The 19367-nt window shown below is 41.9% G+C and overlaps 1 protein-coding gene across 1 annotated transcript in view; it reads right to left on the bottom strand.

Moving 5' to 3' along the window:
• The window catches only part of CDH23 (cadherin related 23), an 832275-nt gene extending 817439 nt beyond the window's left edge, over positions 1-14836 (bottom strand). Inside the window, exon 1 of the mRNA XM_075257430.1 lies at positions 14684-14836. The gene's annotated coding sequence lies outside the window, so the exon portion shown is untranslated. The remainder of the gene's footprint in view (positions 1-14683) is intronic.
• Positions 14837-19367: the final 4531 nt, after the last annotated feature.

The following is a 19367-nucleotide window of genomic DNA, read 5'->3' on the forward strand; positions in this document are numbered from 1 at the left end:
ACAGCCAAAAAGCACTGCAGAAAGAAAGAAGCCTTGCACCAAAACGTTCACCAGAATATCCCTCTTCTATGTCAGAGAGGGATTGCTAAAGTCCTCCCATTATGTTCTCAAACGGCTGTTACAATAACGTCCGTCACAGAAATTTACATATCGTATGAATGACTAAGGCATTATGGATAGCCTTGTTACTACCCAACTCTAGAACAGATCTCTTTTTGTCCCTGTTCTGTTCCTCTAAACATGCTACCTTTTGTCTTGTTCTACTGACACTTGAAATAAAACTTTAGCTTCCCCCGCTCCCCCCACACTTGCAAAAATAAGTGGCCAGTATCCCAACTTGGCCATTTTTCAACTGTAATCTGTGTAATTGCTAAAGATTATTACTAGTGTTGAGCGAGTAGTATTCGATCGAATACCTCACTGCCATAGGAATGCGTGTAAGCGGCCGATCACAAAGGGGTTTAACACAATGAATATTTGATGCGCTTAACCCCTTGGTGTTCGGCCGCTTACACGCATTCCTATGGCATCGAGGTATTCGATTGAATACTACTCGCTCATCTCTATTTATTACTAGAGATCAGCGAATTTTTCAAATGTTCGATTCAGCAGCTTTGCGGAATTTTCCGATACTATTCCTAGTGGCTCCTACACAATATTATATGCTCCCAAGACAGAACAGGACTCTACACAATAGCAAATCTGCCAGCAAAGCAAAGACAACAGAAATAGTTAGAAAGCAAGAATGACCATGTCAATTTGTGACTTTGCCATATCACAGGCTAGAACACAAAGTATAATTAAAGCGATCTAAGAAGTACGACACTCCCATCCATCTATTTAGATCAGAGACTCATTGTGATATATTCCATTCACAGGTGATGTATTGCACTTATCATTAATACAATCGCTGTGATTCTTAGAAGATGGACTAGAATTGTTTTTTTTTTATGCTAATTAAACAAAAAGCATTCAACACTGTTGTTATGCTGACTATCTGCTAGCTCTGGTCTCTAACCATAAGCTAGTAACTGTGAGCAATATGTGTCTTTAGGCTGTTAAAAAAAAAAAAAAGAAAGTAGTGAAAATGGAACAGTTCTAAGTAGAGTCCGTGAGGTCGCTGGCAACTACAGGGAAAGTCAGGTCAGTAGCAGGAAACCTCTGGTGCACCAATGCTACAACTGACCGCGAGATAAAGGAAAGTGGTTTCAGGGCACCTGACCTTAACTATGGCCTGGATTTTCTATAGTGGACATGCCTGGAAAGCAGCCAAAAAAAAAAAAAACACAACACCCCACACCAAACCACACGGTGATGCATCTCCGCCCCACTCAGCACCTTTAGGCTCCGTTCTCACGGAGTAATGCGCCGCTCATTTAGACACATATACACGTGTCAGAGCACGGCGCTTCAAAACAGTTCCCTTTGATTTCAATGGGTGCCGGCTTACACATGTAACACATTGAAATCAATTGGAGGCTTTGTAACCCACTGATTTCAATGTGTTACGCACGTAAGCCAGCACCCATTAAAATCAATGGGATCTGTTTTGAAGCGCCACGCTCTGACACGTGTATTCGTCTTGTCAGGGTCTGGGGTTGCTAGGTGGGGTGGCATAGACACAGAAGTCCAGTTTCTTTTAGCCCAAAAGAAAAGGTAGAGTTTATTTTCACTCAAAAAACATAGTGCAGCAACAAAAGGAAACAATACAAAAATAAATACCTGCCTGGCTAGGCTCTAACTAAACACAGAATAGGTTACCTCACCTAGAATAACAGAAATCAAAAGCCAGTAGAATCATCCAGAACACAGCTCCAAAAATATGACCTGTCAGCACTCCAGCCAAGCTTTGCTAAAGTGTTGCTGCTGGAGCTGACTTCTTAAGCCTCTTTGACGAGTAGACTCTCTGCAGCTGAGTCGCTGCCGGAACATCCCCAAAGTGTGGACTGGAGAGAGGTGGAAAGACAGGTCCCACTACTAATATTACCTGTCATTCCTAAAAATCCAGCCCAGTACTGAGCGTTTACCAAAATGCTCAGCAGACAAAGTTGTCTGCTGAGAACAAACCTTCCAGGAGTTTTCTCATCTCATCCACCTGAGTAGTCTGGGTGAGAAGTACACCCCCTCCATTACCTGACCAGCCATCGGCTTACAGTGTCTAAATGAGTGGCGCGTCCTGGACAATGGCAGAGTAGGGCCGTCCACCAAATTCACTATATTGCACACCAGAAAACTGGCATTAATTTTACCACAAATCTACGCCTGTCCCTTACTGTCATAGATCTGCGACAAGGCGCACCTAATTGCGCTAGAATTACTAACAGTTGTGCCCCCGGTGGGGAATGAACCAAGACTGGTGGAAACCTGGAGACCTAGCTTAAGATGACCAGCTTTTATGGGGGGGGGGTTCCTGGAGGTGATACTATGGCCCCCACAAAGACCAGATCTAATCATCATTGAGTGTCTGGGATTACAGGAGATGGAAGCCTTTAAACAAGCCTATATACAGAAGATATGTGTCTTGCTCTGCAAGATATTTGGAACAACCTCCCTTACAAACGGCTACAACCCCCCCCCCCCCCCCCAAAAAAAAAAAAAAAAAAAAAAAAAACACACCTGTCTGCAAGTTTACCTATAAGTATTCAAGATGTTTTGAAAGGAATTACATGTTGTAACAACATTTTATGACAATCCTGTGGCATGAAAAATGCAATGCCAGTCATTTTGCACTGTAGTTTTTTTTTGCAGTCAATTTCATTAATCTCATCCCTCCAGAAATGTCCCTATAATACATTGCAATGGATTAGCCACCAGCATGTCTTTAGCAGCTAACTCCTCGTTCTCATCTGCGTTTGTCAATCCGCTTGGGGAGTCCGCATGGGGACGCCCTGAACGAAACACCGAACGCATTTGCAAGTGGTGAGCAGAGCAAGCACACAGACCCCATAGATATAATACATATAATGGGGTCCGTGTGTTTGCCGCCAGATCTCCCGAGGGGAGCATGTGGAGTGAAAAGTAGTTTACAATCTACTTTCCTGTCTGCATGATTCGTGCGGGCAGCGCGGCAAGCACACGGACCCCATTATAGCCTAGGGGGTCTGTGTGCATTCACTGCACACCGCTTGCAAATGCGTTCGATAGTCCGTTCAGAAGGTTCCCATGCAGACTCCCCGAATGGATTACCAAACGCAGATGTGAATGAAGGGTCACATGTAGCAATTACATCCTATGTGAATCCACCATAGGTCAGGGACTATTTTGCAAATATGCAGCATTTTGACCACAGCAGGAAGTCACTCTTCTCTGCAGATTTTTTTTACTTCTGCTTGCTACCTGGTACCTTAGCCACAAGAAGGTATGCCTTGCAAGTCATCTCATACTTCAGACTGATCCAAATGTTTTACGACCTTCTTAAAATTTCAACCACAACTTCCAATGTACATGACCAGTACAACATTGGGAACCGACTGACCCACAGCAACGTCACCCGGTGGCAGGAATCTCTTGCCATTGCTGAAACGGTTAAGAGGAAAAGACCAATATTTATATAACTAATACTTCCATGACTTGACTGGCTAGGTAATAATAGCCAAGGTGCAGTGAAGGTGGATGGAAAGTGAGTGGCAGAATAATTTCCAATTCAAAACCTACAAAAGGATTCATGCAACGAATTGCTGCATGTGAAGTTTTTGTGTAGAGAAAGAAAAATCATGATATAGTCTAAGGGTTACACTCACAATAGTATTGCAGGGAGGCTGTAAAAGCTCTTTGAATCTTAATAAAGGCCGTGACATGAAGGGCATTGTTTGTTTTAATAGGTGTGCTGCATATTTTACGCCGCTAAAATAAGAAGAGAATTGCCAAAAAAAAAAAAAAGCCATAATAGACTTCTAGGCTTTTCAGGAGAAAAAGAACATTTTCTATCGAGTGGCCACAAATCAATCATTAAGTGGAGGTTTATAACCAGCGCTATACCTTCTAGACAAATAATAGCCTGCTGGACTCTTCATCACATATCACTTGACTCTTTTTAGCTTCTTTCCAAAAGATGAATCCTTTTTACAGACCCCAAGTAGACATAATTCACTGCTCAGACTGCTAGACTACTAAGCAAGGCATGTCTACAGAAAGCAGCCCTGCTTTGTAAAGAACGGACGGGTCGTTTTGGTTTTTTTTTGTCACTTTGTTTTTAAAGAGATTTTTTTTTGCTTTCAATCTAGGATTTTTTTTTGTTGTTGAGGGGGGGACAAAATTAAAGTCAAGACACTGAAACTGACCAAATCTTACTTCAGGCCGACCCAGCCATGCAAAGTAACATACCAATAGTGAGAGCTTCTAGTCTATTTACACCCTATACAATAAGTAGAGTGGTGCCCCTTAAAGGGGCTCTATCAGCAAAATTTTGCTGTATGAGCCCCACATATGCGTGAATAGCCTTTAAAAAGACTATTCAGGCACCGCTAATCTTATTTTAAACCCCCGTCCCGTTTTAAAATAAAACTATAAAAACATATAGGTAAATCATACCTGAACATGCACCCTGGGTGGTGATGCACGATCCGACGTCATCTTCTGGCACGCCTACCTCTTCCCCGGCTTCATCTTCGTCCTCTTCCAGCGGTTGAAATCTGGCGCATGTACAGTAACGCTCCCTTCGGAGCTACTGCGCACACAATCAGGTGGAACTGCCATTGAAAAAAAATAGCGCTGGAGTGTGCGCAGTAGCTCAGGAGGGAGCGCTACTGCACATGCGCCAGATTTCAACTAATCGGATTTGAACCGCCGGAAGAGGATAAAGATGAAGCCGGGGGAAGAGCCAGGACCGGAGAGAGTCGCCGAAAGAAGACGTAAGCATGCTAGAAGATGATGTCGGATTGTGCATCACCACCCAGGGTGCACGTTCAGGTATGATTTACATACGTTTTTATAGTTTTATTTTAAAATGGGATGGGGGTTTAAAATAAGACTAGCGGTGCCTGAATAGTCTTTTTAAAGGCTATTCACGCATATGTGGGGCTCATACAGCAAAATTTAAGAGTTCATTCACTCGGAAAATGATGCTGAATTTAGTGCTGGAAAAAAAAAAAAAAAGCCTCCCGTTGACTTTAATGGATTCCTTTTTCTGCTTGCAGAATTTCATAAGATAACTCGTGTCAGAATCAGCGCTGCAAAACAGAATCCCACTGACTTCAATGTGTTACATGCGCTAAACGAAACCCATTGAAGGCAATGGCATTCTGTTTTGCAGCGCTGATTCTGACACGAGTTATCGTGTCAGAATCAATGCCGTGTTACATCGTGTGAATGCTCCCTAAGGCTGGGGCCCCACAAGGAGTAAACATCGCGAGGGAACAATCACGGCATTTTATTGTCAGGGCAAACTTTGCTGAAAAAAAAACACGGTGCAAATATGCCGCGATTTCCAAAACTGGCAGTTATGGAAATTGCAGCATGTTAGTTATACCTATGGAAACATCGGCGGTTTCCCCATAGGTATAATGGAAACTAAGTCCGCAGAGGAAACCTGACAAATTGCTCCAACCCTGGTGGTTAGAAGAAGGTGCCAAGAAGTAATTAGTTACATGGGTCAGTAGCTTCTTACTTTACAAGAGGATTCCACAATAGGCATTTAAGGGTAAGTTCACACAGGGTTTTTTGGATTTCAATGGGAGCCGTCTTTTTGGTCAGGATTTTGAGGTGAATACGGCCTCAAAACCCTGACCAAAAAAACTCAGTGTGAATTACCCTAAATGTGTGCCTCTGATACAGAAGTGTCACCTCCTGATGAAGGCTATTGTATGAAAACAGGGTGAATCAAGGTGGATGCTTTCTGTGCAAGGGTCGTGTGGCATTACTACAGCTGAAAGGAATGGGAGTGGAGCTGTAGTAGGGCACCTCAGCTCCAGTAGATGATCCACTATTTAGCAATTAAAATTAGAGCATGCAGAACTGTGTCCTTTACTCAGGAGTCCACTTAGTTAATAGAGTCCGGCTATGTGTAATTTAGCCTCAGTATAAATACACCTCAATGGTTTGTTAGAGAACACTAGTGAACAAACAGCATCACAAATACCAAGGAACTCACCAGACCAGTCAGAGATAAAGTTGTGGAGAAGTTTAAAGTAGGGTTAGGTTATAAAAACATATCTCAGGGATCTAAAGGAGCACTGTTCAATCCATCATCCAAAAATGGAAAAAGTATTCTTCAACTGCAAACCTAATAAGACAAGTCCGTCTACCTAAACTACCAGATTGAGCAAGGAGATTACTGGTCAGAAAAGCAGCTCAGAGTATGGTTTCTCTAGAGGAGCTGCAGAAATCCACAGCTCAGGGGGGAGAACCTATCTACAGGAGACCAAAGTTGAACTTTTTGGCTCTACATCTAGAAGTTTAAACAGAAATTGCTATGTGCGGTGGTAAAATAACACTGCTCATCACCCTGAACAGACTTTGCTTTTGTGGCAGCATCATGTTGTGGGGAGGCTTTTCTTTAGCAGGGACAGAGAAGCTAGTCATAGTTGATGGGAAGATGGATGGAGGACATGGCAATCCTGGAAGAAAACCTGTAAGAGGCTGCAAAAGACTTGAGACTGCGAAGGAGATTCACCTTCCAGCAAGACAATGACCCTAACCATACAGCCAGAGCTACAGTGGAATGGTTTACAGCAAAGAATATTTATGTGTTAGAAGGGCCCAGTCAAAGTCCAGAACATTGCTGCTCACAGACGATCTCCATCAAATCTGGCCAAGCCAGCAGGTCATTTTGCAAAAAAGAATGGGCAAAAAACCCAGTCTCTAGATGTGCAAAGCTGTAGAGTCTTTTGGGGTATGTCTCTGCCAAAGTATTGATATAAAGGGGCTGAATACTTTTGCACGTCAAACTTTACAGCGTTTTATTGCATTAAAATTTTGAAAGCCATTTGTCATTTTCCTCCCATTTCACAATTATCTGCTACTTTGTGTTGGTCTATCCCTTAAAATTTCAATAAACTACATTTAAGTTCCTGGTTTTAAAAGGGATTCTAGCATTAAAACGCAATTTTTTGTGACTAACACATTGGAATATCCTTAAGAAAGACTATTCTTCTCCTACCTTTAGATGTCTCCTTGGCGCTGCCCTTAGGGATAAATCCCGGTTTTCTTCGGTATGCAAATTCGTTCTCTCGCAGCACTGAGGGCGGGCGCCAGCGCTCAAACAGCCCTGGGGGCTTCCCCAATGCTGCGAGAGAACTCTCCGGTGCAGCCTCCTTCTTCAGAAACGGCCTCTTCACGCATCTTCTTAGTAAGTAAGCGGCCATTTTCTTGTGGCCTGTGGGCATGTGCAGTCTGCTCTGCCTGAGGCCTAGAAGTTTGACCCCCAGCACCAGAAGAAAACTTGTAAAGAGGGCATTCCTGAAGAAGATGGAGGCTGCGCTGGAGAGTTCTCTCGCAGCATTGGGGATGCCGCTAGTGCTGTTTGAGCGCTGGGGTCCGCCCCCAATGCTGCGTGAGAACTCATTTGCATACTGACGAAAACTGGGATTTCTACCAAACGGCGGCACCAAGAAGTCATTTAAAGCTAGGAGAAGAAAAGCCTTTCTTAAGGCTATTCCTACGTGTCACAAAAAAAAAAAAAAATTATATATATATATATATATATATATAATAATGCATTTTAATGATGGGATCCCTTTAAGGTGACAAAAAGAGAAAAAGTTCAAGGGGTATGAATACTTTTGCAAGGCACTGTAATCGTATAGGTACCCTGAAATGTCTCTCAAATGATAGTTTGATTAAAGTATGAGGCGACATGGCTTACATGAAAAAGGAGTTGTCTTAGGAGACAAGTCAGAACCACAAAAGTTTCTAGACATTACTACTGTATTTCCTTATTGACATTTAAGGACGGTTACAGAAAGTAAAACAAAAGAATTTATCTCAAGGAAATTAATAGATAAAGAACTGATAGGAATAAAATAGACCAAGACCATTTCCCTTGTATCGTCCAGGTCCATTTTCTGCATGGCTAAACCCTGTCAATATCAGCTTGAGTAAACCTAATAAATCTAGTGGTTGCTTTCCACCATTAGAAATAAATGATAGTGAGGATTATAAGAGATAAGCTTAGGAAACTAATAGATGCCCATTATAACCAACAACGATTAGACTAATGTTTTTCCTTTAGACTGAAAGCCGAGCAGGGATCTGAGAAACTTTGCTTTTAAGAAGAGTCTTGTTTATTTATTCAGATGATGTGGCTCATTAGGTAAGTGATGGATCACCTACCATCATACCATGCAAACAAAGTTAGAGAAAGGTATCGCATATATATAAGAAATGTAATGACATAACCTTAATTAATTGCTTTCCCTCATGAGAAAAGGTTTAAATGTACAGTAAGGGGGGAGAAACACTTACAGGTGGCAATCTGTTACAAATAGGGTTGTGCGATCGGATTACGAACGGCGATTGAGTAAGTTTCGCGATTGGAATTCCGATCCCGATCTTTTCCGGCGGGATTGAGGTCGGAGGTTATTTCCCACAATGCTTAGCTACTGGCCGATCATCGTGGGAAAGATCAGATCCCCAACAAGCCAGATCGAAAATCTGTTTTTAAAAATGATCCTGAAATCTCAAGATCGGATCAAACCTTAGTTACAAACAAAGCTCTCAAGTAGCCATACTCGTTCAAGCCACCAAGGACTGATTTGCTCACAACAACACCGATTTGGTTTAAAGCCTTCATGTGAAATGACACAGAATGATGGACGTCGCATCCAAGTACCCCTTTCAATAGAATGTCAAAGCAACAATCGATCAGGCGGTAGATGAGAGGATCATATTTTGCTATGGCAGTGTGAAGTTGGTAGCACACACATCTAGAACATGCTGTACTGCCTATGCACATGTGCTCTGTTTTTTGGAACTAACACAGAAATGAATTGAGAAAAAGTGAGCATGCACGATCACTTCTCAATTCATATCAGCCCCGGGATGGGGTGTCTGAGCCCTTTTTCGATATATATATATATATATATATATATATATATATATATATATATATATATATAGATATATATAGATATATATATAGATATATATATATATATATATATATATATATATATATATATATATATATATATATATATATATGATCCTAGAGATGGAACCTGCATTATTAAGACATTTATGGCATATCCTGAGAATATCAAATTCCTAAGATGAGGAAACTGAATTAACTAAAGGGACAGATTCCCTTATAAAATAAACAGAGGAAAGCAGAATTCAGGCAATTTTCTTTCTGATTCCAAATCAAACTATGTGGACAACATGAAATATTAATAATATAAATTAACAAATAGGCTAGTTACAGTCTAACCTATTACCAAGTCGGATACAGGTTTTAAAATATTCTATGCCCTGGAAAAAAAAAAAAAAAAAAAAAAAAAAAAAAAAGCAGTTTGAACCCATATAGTTTTTGATGGATCTAATATATAGTTAGTTGTAGCACATATGTATTAATCTATAGGAACATTACAGTAGACATTAATTCTCTCTCTTGTATACATTTCATGTAGAATAATAACGTATACAAACAGAGCCCAAGATGTGAACGCAAAGCAGATCATGGTAAGAGGACGGGAACAAACGGCTCGCGGAAAAACGAAATGATATCAATGAGAGGCGGCAGGATTTTGACACGGATTCCGCATCAAAATCCTGATCATTTTTCCCCCATGTGAACTAGCCCTTAAGGGAAGGGGATGACCACCTCACCCATGCCATTTTAGACTACAGATAGAATATTGAGGAGCATGTGTCATCAGCCATCTGGGTGCACTCATCATTGTGGAAGGCATGACGGATCAACACAAGTATGCATCTATCCTTGTGGACCATATTCACCCCTACATGCAAATTGTTATTCCTCAGGATGATGGCAGGACAATGTGACGTGTCATAAAGCTCGCAGTGCATGTCCGCGGTTCGAGGAGCACCAGGATGACTTTACCGTACTCTCTTGGGCCAGCAAATTCTCCAGACTTGAACCCAATCGAGAATCTGTGGCACCACCTCGATTGGGTTATTTGCGCCATTCATGCTCAACCCGCATAACCTAGCGCAGCTGGACACGGCACTGGAGTCGGCATGGCTCAATATCCCAGTGACCATCATCACAACATCCCCTCTCTTCCTGCACGTCTCGCAGTGGTCCGCTCTGTGAAAGGTGGTTATTCTGGATTTTGACATGTGGTCACATTAATGTGACTGGACTGTGTAAAAACAAACCATATAATATATTGCTCCGTTATTTGAGACAAAAGTTCACCGATGTAGATCTTAACAGTACAAGAAAACGTGAACAAAACTTTTGCTGTAATTTTGTATTTTTGCTAGAAGAGAACACCTTCATTATGAAACAGGAATCCGTGAGCAAAACACGTCAGTATAAAGTCTTGTGCCTATACATTTGTATGGGTGCTGAATGTTTTAGGCATTTGTAATATGGTCACGTACATAAGGTCTCTGCCATCTAGACCTGGCTCCAGTTCTGTTGGTATTTTTTCTGTAGCCACCAACATTCTTGAGCAATCAGTGCAGTTAGTTTTAGCAGCCGGTATTCTAAATCGGTGTCTACTGTCAGGTGGGAAGTTAGAAGCTGCCAGCTCCACCGAACACTAAACTTAAGTAGCATATCAGGCACCAAAATTAACTGCACCGATTGTTCAATAATGGTCCGTTCCCAGGATGTAACACGGCATTGATTCTGACACGTAAACTCGTGTCAGAGTCAGCAATGCAAAACAGAATCCCATTGACTTCAATGGGTTCCGTTTAGTGCGCGTAACACATTCTAATCAATGGGATTCTGTTTTGCAGCGCTGACTCCCACACGAGTTTAAGTGTCAGAATCAGCGCTGCATTACATCATGGGAATGGACCCCAACGCTGGAGCTAGAGAAACAATGCTAACAGTACACTTATTTTCAGAAAAACGTGGACCACAAGAACAGCGGCACTGAAGCTTACCTTTCGCCAGATTTACTTTCCAACCCCAGAAAACCACTTTAAGCTGGGGCCCCACAGGGCGTAAACGCTCTGATTTGCACGCGGTGGTAACAATCGTGGCGTTATACAGTCACTGTAAAGTAAATCAGATTCTAGTGAATCCAATCACCACTTTGCGGTAAAAACCGCAGTGCGAGGGGCAACATGGTGGCTCAGTGGTTAGCACTGCAGCCTTACAGCGCTGGAGTCCTGGGTTCGAATCCCACCAGGAACAACATCTGCAAGGAGTTTGTATGTTCTTCCCCTGTTTGCGTGGATTTTCTCCCATACTACAAAGACATACTGATAGGAAGGCTCACAATCTACATAGAGAAAAAAAAAAACAACACACACACACGGCACGGCGGTGCGGCCACTCAACGGTTTTGGAAATCACAGCATGTCAATTATAACTGCAGAAATGCCAACGGTTTCAATATAGATATAACAAAGTTTGCAGAAGAAACCTCTGCAAACTTTGTCTGAAGTGCTACGTGAAGAACCGTGACGCATTGCTGCCGTGGTTTTTTTCCGTACCGCTTTTTGCAGCAGGACACCAAGTGGGGCCTTAGCCTCAGCACACTAAAAAAATGCTACAGACTTTCTGCCTCTATTATACCTATAAAGAAAATGCCAACATTTGGGTATAATTGAACAATTGAAGAAGTCGAAGCATTTCAGCCGCTGCCAAAGGCTACATTTTTGCAATGTGGGGCCCCAGTCTATAAAGCTAAGGCCCCATGTAGTGAAATGCAGTAAACAAAAAAAAAAAAAAAACACAGAGAAAAAGAAAAAAAAAAAAAAAAAAAAAAAACACTGTTTTTCATTGTGTTCTTGAAGAGTTTTTTCTCTGCAGACTATTTGTCATTATTATACCTGCAGAAACGCCGGCGGTTTCCATATTAGTAATGTACTGCAATTTTCAAGAACATGGGCGTTTTTGAAAAATTCAGCTTTTTTATCTGCGATGTGTGGATGACATTAGCCAGAATCCCATTTACTTTGCAGGTATTGAAAGACTTAATATTTTTTGGCTACGGCGTGTCCGCTTCTGCAAAAACACGTTCGCAATGTGGAGCTTCAGCCTACAGCAGCACTTGCCCAGGTCATGCCATTATCAAACACGGCTAACAAAACTTTCTTACAAAAGTCATTCAATTCACTCCCATCTCTCGCAGTGAAGATGTTAATGTGAACAGGATGTGACTGACAGCTGTGACTCTCAGACTTGTAACTGTTCTGCAGAAAAACTATAAAAATCTACAAGATGTAACCAACACCTTTTACATTAACACGTCCTTATTTTACATTTAGGAAAACATCTGGAGTACGGTTGTCACTAAAGGTGGAATATACAGAAGAAGAAAGTCATTAACGCCAAACTGAAGGAGGATTTTATGCTGCGATATGTGTAATCTGCGACGGTCACAGCGCACAACTTTACACATCCAGGGAAAGAGGACTGGACTGACTCAGCTACACCGGTGTAAGACACTCAGGTGATAGGACATTGTAGGTACTGGGGCTGACATGATGCAAGGTGCATAGCAAAGTCTGAATACTGTATACACACACACACAATAGATAATTGCAAAGTCATTTACAGAAAGATGCACATGTCCAGGTCCATGAAGAAAAAAAAAAAAAAAAAAAAAAAAACAACGTGTCATTGATGATGTGTGTTTATCGTCCATGCGCTCCACAGACCCATACATTTCAAAGAATGAGCCTTGGCTGCCCAACAGACAGGAATTGGACCTGTTCTGAGTTTTGTATCCCTGGACATGGACTGTAATATACAAGGGGCCATGTGAAATGAATGGGTCACTGTGCCAGCCATTGGCTTTCACACTGACATAGTCTTGTGCATGGAGCGCAAATCACATGTACAAAAAAAAAAAAAATGGAAATGTTTAGTTTATAGACTGCCATGTGAATTAAGGCCATGGGTAAGAATTGCTACAGACAGTAATGGCAACAGTGACACATGCAGGGATTAAGGAGTTACTACAAGACTTTGTAACATACCACACAAATTATAAGAGCCTGTTCCTTTAAATGATCAGTATTACAATACGACTGTACACTATCCAGTTTGACATCATCTTAATTAGACATTTAACTCTATGCCATATATATGCAACATTTTAAATACAACAGCATATATCTGACTACTAGATGTACATTCTAATACTTGCACCTTTTGTCTATAGTAACATTTATCCATGTGAAGGGATGCGTTACCATGCCACACCAGATCTATGGAGCCTAAATGTGCCTGGTTCAGAATATTCATAATGCAAATCTGCATGCAATGTATTACACAATGTGCATCGGTCTAGGGCACCAATCCCTGGCATCACCTGCACCTACAATAATACATATATCCCAACCCTGGCATCACCTACATATACATAATACATGTCCCCAATAATCAGGGGAAAAAAGTTCACAGTCCCTTAAAATTTGAGGTTGTATAGTGAACAGTACACTGGTGCTTGGAGTCAATATTGTTGATTGTTTATACTTGTGAGGTTACATCAATAGTGACTTTTACATCAGAACCATGTCTTAACAATAACCAACAACTCTAAATTGATACTGTTAACTGTGGAAAATACAAAATCATCATTAATAAAAAGTAATAGCGATTTCAACAATAAATGACCAATGTAGAAGTTGATCTGCTGGGAGAATTTATGAATGAGCGGATGACAAACCTCATACTATCAGAGTTTGCAAACAGAACAAGCGCCAGCCACCATGTTCGCTGGAAATGAAAGGGTTACCTAGATAATAGTGAAATCAGATGTGAACGATACCACATTCAGAAGGCAAATGTTCATGTGTGGGATGTCTATATGAATCCAAAGCACTCTGTTACTACACTATGATTCACTGGGACTGCTCCAATAGCATCAGATGAATGACAATGAGTTGCCTTTGCGTGTTTTGGACAAGAATATACCCAGCATATGAATTTCACACCTACAGGCAGATAAAGAACGGGGGAGATAATGTTTATTAAATCCATATAACAATCCCACACATATGGAACATGCATGATCCTATAATAAGCAGGTAAGCAGCAGAAAAAAGGAATCCACTCAGACTCCCAGGTAGATTTGTGTGCAATAAACAAACTTAGTCCATTGAAATACAGAAATCCTAGAACCAGAATTGTTGCACAGATGCAGAATTAAATATGGAAATGACAGCAGAATTCTGCCACAGTTCAGATTACAACGATAATTTAATAGGATTTAATCAGCAGCCCCGAGAAGAGTCTCTGCAGCTCTTCCTGATTAAATAAGCATGACCTTTTAGATAATTATGGAAAATTAGAAAATGATAGGATATATGCAAAACACACCTTATCTATCACCAGCAACAGAGAATGTCACATATAGGAAATCAACAGATGCACGACACGTGCACTGTACAGGGTGCAAAAGTTTGTATATACCGGCAGCAGCAAAATACTGTGGTGCCCTGTTATCTCTAGCACAGGTGGAACCGGAATGAATGCTGCAGTCTATGGGGATAGGTACCTTGGAATAAGCACAGCCAATAACCTAAGCAATGGGCATTGTCTCCCAAGACAAAATAAAAGGTTTCTTATGAAAGAATTAAAGATGGCTTACTGTACCTCAAGAGTTGGGTCCTTGCTCAGTATTTGGGAGCAGGTAGTGACTTGCTGTGTCCTGTTAGTTTGCTCCAGGGTGGCTTTTTATTCCCCTAGGTCTGTTATTAATCCCTTGCAGAGCAGAGCACAACTTCAGGAGTGCCACAGGAATCCTTCATTCCCCCCTCAGTCCAGAAGATCCAGTCCCCCCCACCACCAGAACAGCAGCAAGCTCCCCCCCCCCCCTCTCTTCTCCCTCTCTTCTCCCTCCCTTCTCCCTCCCACACCTAAAATAACATTCACAGTCTCGGTACCACACAGCGGAGTTCAGCATTAGCAGGTGCGGGCTCCACAGGTATATGGTCTCTGGAATAAGCTTCTCCCAAGCGGTGGCAACTTGGGTTCAAGTGGGATTTTGCAGGTCAGGCGGAGATCTCCAGCACCCCAGCTTGTCTGAGGCTTACACAGGAACATGCACAGACATAGGAGCCTGATCACTTTAAGAGCAAGCAGTTCCTATTGCCATGTCATGAATATTTCAGTGAGTTAAACTGCCCTCAGCTGATGTCAGGCTACTTGCTGCTTTGGTGACTCCGCAAATCCCCCCATAGATCAGCTGTGGTGGAGAGCAGAAAGCAGAGGCTAGAGCCAGGTGCAGCCTTTCATATGTCATCCTCTGTACCCCAGCCCATTGATCACTGGACTCTCATTGTGATCGTCTATTCTCCAGGGTCTATCACCGAAATAACATGATCAGGGGATGCTTACAAGCAGGCTGCTGAAAGGTGAGACGGCTCACAAGTCTTCAAGCGCCCCCTTCCTACACGAGAAGCGATCAGAGAGAAAAACTAGTGCCCTGTAATCCAACAATTCACAGAAAGCAGAGCCTTGTAATAGCATGCATGTAATATAGAGGACGCTGGGCACAGCTAATATATTACATGGGGACACTATTACAACGAATCAATATTGCAAAACCATCTGGGCTCACATGCCGGCTACAGACAAGTATTTAGACACAAATCATATGTTTGCAGCTTTGCAGCGCTGGAGTCCTGGGTTCGAATCCTGCAAGGAGTTTGTATGTTCTCTACATGTTTGTGTGGATTTCCTTCCATTCTACCAAGACATACTGTTAGGGGGAAAAATGTACATTGTGATCCCTATATGGGGCTCAAAATCTACATTAAAAAAAAAAAAAAATCATGTGTAAAATGAAAGGGTCCACGTGGGGAGGTATATAAAAATATAAAAAAGTCATTGCAATACCAAGCTTATGATCACAAATATATACAGTTTTATAAAAAAAAATCTATGAAGAAATATAATTGCATGGAATTACAAAAAAAAATGTTCAAGATAAGTGACACGAGTGATAGGCGATGACCTGTGTTATAATAAAGAAGTGCACTGTTGTTAGTCATGGCCACCAGAGTTACATACAAATTTTCATCTCAAAGACGTTGATATTATTCCAGTAATCTCAGTATTCTATATCTTGAGACAAGAGAAAGGGTAAGAAAGGAATCATTTGTGTATAATATACATTAACCTCTGCACTGTGGCACTGATACTATTGTAGTTGTGTTATACATTCTGAGCAATAAATAATTTTATACAGGGTGCATAAACAGAATTTCCCTGTAGGAGAATGTACAAATACACAAAAACTTGTGGCGTGTTCCATCAGATGCCATTCTAGGATTAACAACCGACAGACGGGACTGTTTTCCATGCAGTAGCTTTTCTATAAAAGGGTTGTCTAAGATCTATAGATATTTGATTCTGGTGACCCATCGACAGAATAAGTTATTGTGATCAAAACAGTCAGGGTCCTGCACCAGTCAGTTTAAGGCTTAGTATACAGTCGGAGGTAGCCCTGCTCCTAGTCATGTGAATGGGACAGGGCTGCAGGTCCAGGTGTCACCACTGGACTATACAGAACTGCAGCCCTGATCCCATTCACATGAATAGGACTTCTTCTGATTGTATACTTCGTATATGGACCCCAACCAAACTAATACTGATGACCCATTCTGTGTGACATTTTTGCTTTATTTACTACTAGCCTCTGCCCGCAACTTCGTCTGCGTGTTGTTGGTGTCGATGATCCGCCTATATTCAGCAAATTGCTGCCGTCGATGGTTTGCCTGCTCCGGCATTTCGGCAGCTGTCAAGCTGGCCTGCCGCTGAACCCTGAGTTGGGGTACTAACGGACGCTTATATAAGTGGAAGCATTACCATTGAATAGAGGACTTTAGGGGGCACCATTAAAGAGTAAGGACATTATTACTGAGTAGGGGCACTAAGGAGACAATTTCAGAGAGGGGACAAAATTACAGGAGCAAAATAAAGCAGCGTATGCGCTCGTAACTCGCATTGAAATCAATGGGATCTTTTTGAGCGCACAAACTGCTGACACGCGTAGACGTGCCAGATCATGCTCCACTTTACATTGTGTGAACGCACCCTAAGAAGGTGGCATTACAGTGTGGAGGACACAAAGTTAAATTCGAAGTAGGGTGAGACATACAGAGATTCTCTACATCCAACTCAATTTTAGAGTGGCATTTATCAGAACAAAATGTCAGAATTTTAGCTCACCATAGTCTGAGTTCAATAAGAATTAGCATGTAACCACTGTATGGTCAAAGGTATTACTGGTTATATTGATCTTTGGAGTAATGATGTGCTCCTCGTGCAGTTGGTGAACTGGTAAATGTGACTGTTATTCAGGAATATTCGGTTATATTTATACTAGTGATTGTAATGGTGCAGATTTGTGGGACGAGCTGATTAATATATCTAATATATTGGTTTACAGTGGCATAAATACAAATGGTGGGGCCCCAAGGTAAACAAAATATTTGACTTGGTCCCCCCCCCCCCAGGCCGACTCCCTCCGTGTACAAGCCACACTATTATGCCCCATAGATATGGCCCCTAACACACGCTATCATGCCCTATAGTGGCCCCTACACACACAGTATTATGCCCCATTGTGGCCCCTGCGCATACTATTATGTCCCACAGTGGCCCCTATATACAGTATTATGTCCCATAGTGGCCCCTACACACATTATTATGCCCCATTGTTGACCAACCATGGACAATTATCATATTCTGGGGTCTTTTCAAACCCCAGAAATTAATGATTGGAGACCAGAGGTGGATACAAACATAAAAAACAATGTTACTTACCTTTCCCTTGCTCCAGCGCACTCCCCACTGGTTTCGTCCATCTTCACTGTTGGACCAGACATCACCTGACTCAGGTCTTCATTGCAATGCATAAGGATGCCAGCCTGGCCTGTGTGACGTCTGTGATGTCACCAAACAGGCCCAAGGTCTTCAGGAGTGCAAGAAAGGTAAGTAACAGGTTGTTTTTTTCATGCTCCCTCAACTCCCATGGCCCTCCGATCGTTGTACCTCGGGGGCTGAAATGAACTCAGAGTATAACGATAGCAGTGTGTGGGGGGTTCACGGAGCCACTGCCTTATGTACTGATTTCAGATCTTGCTCACAGCTGTATCTGCAGAAGGGGAAGTGCAGGCGGCTGTGAGCAGGAACAAGGAGCGGTAAGTATATAGATTCCATTACCTATTGAGGTTACTCCAGCAGGTAATAACTGGAGTAAATTTGCTTGATTAACAATCGAGCAAATTTCACGATTGCGATCGGCTGGAAAACGATCGAAAATCATATTTTAAAAACGATCCTGATATCTCAAGATCGGCTCAACCATACTGGGCACTCACTAAAACTGCCACTTCCAGAGCAGTGTTTTCAGCAATGGTATGTACCCCATAAGACCGTTTAACATACTCAATGGGGTACACGTACCACAGGTTGAGAACAACTGCCCAAGAAAACCTATTTTCACTGTATATTAAGTCTGAATCTAAAGATTCTTCAGTCAGAGGAGGTTATTGTACTGGACTATTAGATCTTTGGTCCTACACCACTATCAGACATGCTTTAAGGTTACATGCACATGACCCACAGTGGGTTTTACTGTCTGCAAATGTTGACCTGCAAAAAACATGTCAGTATGTCATCTACAAACATGGATCCACAAATAGACCTGTATAATCCCCTAAAAATGTCCAATCTGCAAATGAGGGGAAAAAAAACCCTAAAAGACACGGATGCAAAAAAAATGCGTTGAAGTGTATGGGGCCATAGAAATTAATGGGTTTGTACTTTTTATCCACAATTGCGGATAAAATCTACAGTCGTGTGTATGTGACCTGTGGGGGAAGTAGCTCGGTAGCAGCAATGATGCGGACCCAACCAGTCAGACAGGGACACAAAATATGCAGAAAACTGGTTTATTTAGAAAAAACAGGAAAATAAATAAATCTTCACTTCAGGCACAAAATGAGCAAAATAAAATACATCCTTAACTTCAGGCAAAAAAGAAACGAAGTGACAAAATCCTGCTTGTCCGAGCTCTTAACTAAACAGTAACAATAAACTAACTATACATGTGGCTTACTATCAGCCATGTGAACAAACAAATTAGCACGATGCAGTCTCACCGGACTCAGTATCAGGACAGACCCGGACACCTCCTCACTTCCTGTATCTGCCCTTAAGCGTAGGCTCTTCAGCCTTTTATGGGCCAGTAATGAGCCCAGGACCCACACCTGTGGCTGAAACCTATTCCAGACCCAGCGTGGACTATACATAGGTCAGAAACCTGGGG

The sequence above is a fragment of the Leptodactylus fuscus genome, chromosome 10, assembly GCF_031893055.1.
Source record: "Leptodactylus fuscus isolate aLepFus1 chromosome 10, aLepFus1.hap2, whole genome shotgun sequence".
NCBI lineage: Eukaryota > Metazoa > Chordata > Amphibia > Anura > Leptodactylidae > Leptodactylus > Leptodactylus fuscus.